This window comes from Oryctolagus cuniculus, chromosome 6, assembly GCF_051225735.1.
Source record: "Oryctolagus cuniculus isolate XC-2025 breed Fujian yellow rabbit chromosome 6, ASM5122573v1, whole genome shotgun sequence".
NCBI classification, from domain to species: Eukaryota; Metazoa; Chordata; class Mammalia; order Lagomorpha; family Leporidae; genus Oryctolagus; species Oryctolagus cuniculus.
Window position 1 is genome coordinate 2,912,945 of NC_142872.1, and position 5,454 is coordinate 2,918,398.

The window sequence follows — 5,454 nt, forward strand, 5'->3', positions numbered from 1 at the left end:
TTGGTGGGTTGCCTGCAGTCGGGAAATAGACTGCAGAGACTCACGTTTTGTTTGTACTGCCAAAACTTTGGTATTTGATGGAGCTGGTTAGTCTTTTGTATTTGTTAACATTTGTATGGGACGCCATGAGGGCTCCTGTTTGGTAGACACTTTGTGTGGTCGTTGTGTGCTGCTTCTCTAAGCTGTTTGTCTGTTTGTGTACATTGTGTTGTTTGCTAACATGGGCCAGACTGTGTCTACATCTTTGTCTCTAACTTTGAATCACTGGTGGGAGGTAAGCCACTAGGCTCATAACCTTTCTTTGTCAGTCAAAAAGGTAAAGTGGCAGTCTTTCTGTGCCTCTGAATGGCCTGCTCTGGGAGTGGATTGGCCCCCCGGAGGGCTCATTCCATTTACCACTCATTTGCTGAGTGAGAGGAGTTCTCCAGCCTGGCCGTCGTGGGCACCCGGACCGGGATTTTAAGAAGACATCAGAGGTCAGTATTCCTTCCCTTGAGCGGGACTGGATCTGTGGAAGTGACCACTGAGTGTCCGGCACCCCACAGCTCTCCGAGAACGCGGAGTCCCCCCGGGCCATGGCTTAGCTACGGCTGAAACTCCAAAGGGATTGTAAGAAACGGGAGGGAAATTAGGAAGGGCAGTTGGCTGAGAGCCTGGAGACCCCCTGAGCTCACTTCGGCTTCCTGGCAGCTGGACTGTGACCCGAGGACCAGGTCTCTCTCTCAAAAGGGACACCTGGTCATGCTGCCTACTGCTACGTGAGCAGGGCTTAGCTTCAGTCAAGGCTGATATTGGCCCTCCAGGTAAACTCAGACAACTAAGTGAAAGGAGCCAAGAGCCGCCATAAAAAAATGGCCTTAATAAAACAGTCCTGGGAAATGGGGAGTAAACTAAGTTCACAGAGAAAGCAGATAGCTACTACCCAGAGATAAGGGCTACTACCCAGAGATAAGGGCGACAGAACATCCTGGTATGCACCTAAGCCCCCTCCCCTGTGCTTGTTCAAGCTTAACAAAGAAACCGTGAGGCACGTAGGGCACGTAGCCATCCCTTTCTGCTCTTCAAGGACAACCTCCCCTTGTCCAAGCTTAGACACGTAGGGCACGTAGCCCCCGTTTCTCCTCCTCCTCGACGACCTCCTCCCATTGTAGTTACCCAATAAACTTACGCCACCCCATGGTATGTTAATTTTGTGGTTTTGCCCCTTAAAAGCTGTGTGAGATAGCTGCTCGGGGCTCCTCTCGCTTGCTCGCTGCTTGCAGCAGTAGAGGGCCCATTTGCACAAATGAAATAAAATTACCTCCTGTTCTATTGCATCGTCTGGTCTGGAGTCTGTGTTTCTGGGGTCGTCACAAGAGGACACCGTTTTTGGGGTCCTACATAAGTAGTGGGTAACCTTGAGCGATAGGAAATTTCAAACCCAACTCAGCCCCCAGACATGAGGAGCTTCATTGCTTTCTGCCTTCCTCCTCCTCCGGGGGCTCCCTCCCCCACTCTTTTGCTCTCCTCATCTCCATTCCTATACCACTGGCCAGGAGAAAGGGAGAGGGAAATTCCACAAGTCTCTCCACCTAGGGAAAAGCTGTTACCTGTTACCTGTTAACCCTTTCCAACCTGGTAAAAAGTTTTCCGTCTTTGCAGCTTATGGTAGCTCTGGTGTGTCTTAAAATTTTTTGTAAACTATTACTGTTGCTAAGATTTGATTGCCTGAGAACTAAATCTGAAAAAGAGCTAAAGTTAACTATCTGTTGTAATTGACTGAGTGTCTGCAGTAGTCCTAAATAATCCGGCTTTGGTTAAATTATAGGAGGTTCCCAACACTCTTGGTAAAACGGCGCACCTACCCAACCCCACGGTTAGTCCTGCCAGGCCCTGGTGTGTGCAGTCTTCCCTGTAAATGGGGGACCACAGCCTTTCTCTGCACTCTATTCTAGTCCATGTGGCCTGCCGCACCCAGGCAGGCATAGCCAAATATCTCTAGGCAGAGCCCCCACCCCAGGGCTGGGTGTTGAAGGACTCCTGGTTCAGAACCACAGACCCTGTGGCCCCAAGCTAAAAAGCCTTTGGCTCTGCCCAGCCTCTGCCCAGCTTCCAGCTCCAGCCACTGCTATTGAGGGGATGGCCTAGGGTCAGTGAAATGCAAGTTGCCTATTTCTATCAGCCTCCTATTCAGCTCTCCTCCTAGTCCAGCCATGTAATGCAAGTCAACAGGGTGCCTCCCTTAAAGGAGATTTGCATCTCTTTCAATTCTCTTCCAGCACCCCATGGATAGGTCTGGGCCTCACACACCCAGCCAGGCCTTAAAAGTCTATCCAATAACATTAAGCTTAGAAAGCCCTCCCTGCCAGTTCCTAAAAAGAGGGCTTTCAGTAACAGCTAACTCAGATAGCCCTACACCGATTTGGACAGGTCCTCACTGAGGACTTAAAGGGCCTATCTCTTGAGGGGGGTGCACAATAATCCATAATATAAATGATTAAATGTAAATAATTCATTAGTCTGTCTTTTTCCCAGCCTGAGACTATAGTCTTGTACATTGGCTTAACTTCCTAGCAAAACTGGCTACTAAATATAAAAAATAAAATAAAATAAAATAAAAATTTTGTCTCTGGGTCAATCAGACTGGACAGACACAAACCCAAATTTGTACTTTTCCTGGAAAAAGCCAAACAGCTCCAGGACCAGGCCAAGCAGGGCTGGGATTTCTGGCCTAACATCTAATCATAAAAATCCTGGCTATTTCCTCTCCTTGGCCCACTAACTTCTGCAATCTTGATGCTTCTCTTTGCACCGTGTGTTTTTAATGCCCTTGCTCGTTTTGTCTCTAACAGACTAAAAGCTGTTGAACTCCAAATGGTCATCAGGCAAGACTTCCAGCCCATTCCACTGGACGACCTGAGCAGCCCTCTGGACCGAGCAGCACAGTCTTTCCAAGGCCACTGTTGCACACCATAAGACAGGTAGCAAGAGGAAATACCCAAATCCCCTTCGACGCCCACATGCCAGCTTTGAAGAAGTTACAGAAAACGGAACTCCATCCATAATCCCAAAGAAGAATTTTGGGTATTACCTCTTGAGGGAAAAATATTAGGCAGAAAGTCAGTTATGAGCTTATGTGTGTGTGACATAAAGGCCTAATGTGTCCAGCATATGCATCTACATCTCAGTCATCCAGACAATGTTTCACAGGCAGCCTGGCCTTTGCATCCTGCCCTGCCCCCTTCTACCTGATAACCTGCCAGGTGGAGATGCCTGCCCCTTCTGCCTGACAAATCTTCCACAATCTCCCAGATGCAGCCCAGTATCTGCATTTCAGTATTACAGAACAGGCGGGGGTTGAATCTCATTTTCATGGGGGTGGGTTATGCGTGGCCCTAAAGAAAAAATGTTGTTTTTATGCCGACTAAAACGGGGTGGTTAAAAACACCATGGCCAAACTCAGAAAACAACTGGAAAAACGGCAACGGGAGAGGGAAACTCAACAGGGATGGTTTAAGTCATGGTTCGGCCGGTCCCCATGGCTTACTACCCTACTGTCAGCCCTAGCAGGACCCTTAATTGTTCTACTCCAAATTGTAACCATAGGACCTTGTGTGTTAAATAGACTCATCACCTTCATGTGGAAACAAGTTAAAAATGTTAAACTCATGGTCATAAGACAATAATATGTCACATTAAAAGAGACAAAAACGAATAATCGCTAAGATTAGAGATCCTCACAACAAGGAGTGGGGAATGAAGAGTTAAAATTGTATATGTGCGGGTGTAAAAAGTTAAGCTTAAGCTTACAGGTTTAAACCTTCCTGGTGCAGCTGTGAAAATAAAGCAGAGTAAAGTAGCACCTTGACAGTAGGGACTCCATTTTGGAGCACTTGAGACTGCATTCTGGGAAAGCAACCCCCCCCCCCGTGAGACTCTGGTCTGAAACTATGATCTCAAATAGTCAGACAATAGCAGTGCACAACATCACCCTTGGCAACACACAAAAACCCCCTAGCATGATTGCTCAAGCTTAAAAGTAGAAAGGTTGCACCTGGGTTACCTGGGCTAATAATGAAGATGTGATTTGTCTATGTCTTAAAATCATAATTGCTGATTGTAAAATTTTAGCAACCGCTTAGCAACCATGTATTCTCTCCCCCCTCCCGATTTTGTGGTTTTTGCCTTTATAAACCCTATGCTGTAGTTCCTCACGGCTCCTCTGTCCTTGGCAGAGGGCCCCAACATGTTGGATCAATAAATTTAACCCTTTGCTGGTTGCATGAGAGAATAAGTCTCTTGGAGTCGTTCCTCGGGCGGTGGGCTTTTTCAGACCCTAACACACTCTCTACCTGCCACCGTGTTCATATCCCAGCCAGGGCGCATCAAAGGGAAACTCTCATCAGTGAGGTTCTGTTTGGTGGTGGGTAGTCTGTCATCATCTGGAACCTGCTTTCTTGCTTCATTGAGAATTTTTTGGGCTGGCGCTGCGGCTCACTAGGCTAATCCTCCGCCTAGCAGCGCCGGCACATCAGGTTCTAATCCCGGTCAGGGCAGCGGATTCTGTCCCGGTTGCTCCTCTTCCAGGCCAGCTCTCTGCTGTGGCCCGGGAGTGCAGTGGAGGATGGCCCAAGTCCTTGGGCCCTGCACCCCATGGGAGACCAGGAGAAACACCTGGCTCCTGTCATCAGATCAGCGTGGTGCGCCAGCCGTGGTGGCCATTACAGGGTGAACCAATGGCAAAGGAAGACCTTTCTCTCTGTCTCTCTCTCTGTCCACTCTGCCTGTCAAAAAAAATTTTTTTAAAATAGAATTTTTCCTCTTTCCTCTTTTAGACTAAGGCCAGATGAAAACGTCCCTCTGCAGGCCATCCAACATCATAAGACGGACATTTAACTCTACAAAAACTTTACTAACTTACTCTTTTTCACTGACACAGACAAGTCTGAAGCCCTGGATCAGAACTCAGAAAAATGGTCAGTCAGTTACAAAGGATAGAGGGATACTTACCCGCTGTCCTATTTCTCCAATGATAAGGGTTAGTACAATCACACCACAAACAAGACATGGAGACACAAACAGTGCGGCCGAAAAAAGAAGAGAACTACACTGGGTTCAGGGGAGCGACCCCCTTAGGTTGGCACCAAACAAGTTCACTCTGATAAGCCCAAGGTCGACCAAATCGGCCAGGGACGTCTCCCTGCCACGGGATGGTTCTCCAGCACGTCTGCCTGTTATCCAATCCCTTTTCCAAACTCACCTGCAGGGACAATGCAAATGGAGCTCCTACAATCCTGGCAGTTTCGCGGACACTAGGACAGAACTAAGACAAACACACACACACACAGAAAAATCCTCCTGTTCTCCTGTGCTTCCCGAGTTAGCTGGGAGGGTCTCAATCCCGGGCGAGCCCCCAGATGTTGAAATATGGGCTCCGAGACCTTTCCCAATTAACCCACAAAAGACAGTCACAGA

General features: G+C 48.1%; 1 long non-coding RNA gene across 1 annotated transcript in view; it reads right to left on the reverse strand.

Moving 5' to 3' along the window:
- LOC149125939 (uncharacterized) overlaps positions 1-5,454 on the reverse strand; it is a 91,446-nt gene that overhangs the window by 58,773 nt on the left and 27,219 nt on the right. The gene's annotated exons all lie outside the window — the stretch shown is intronic.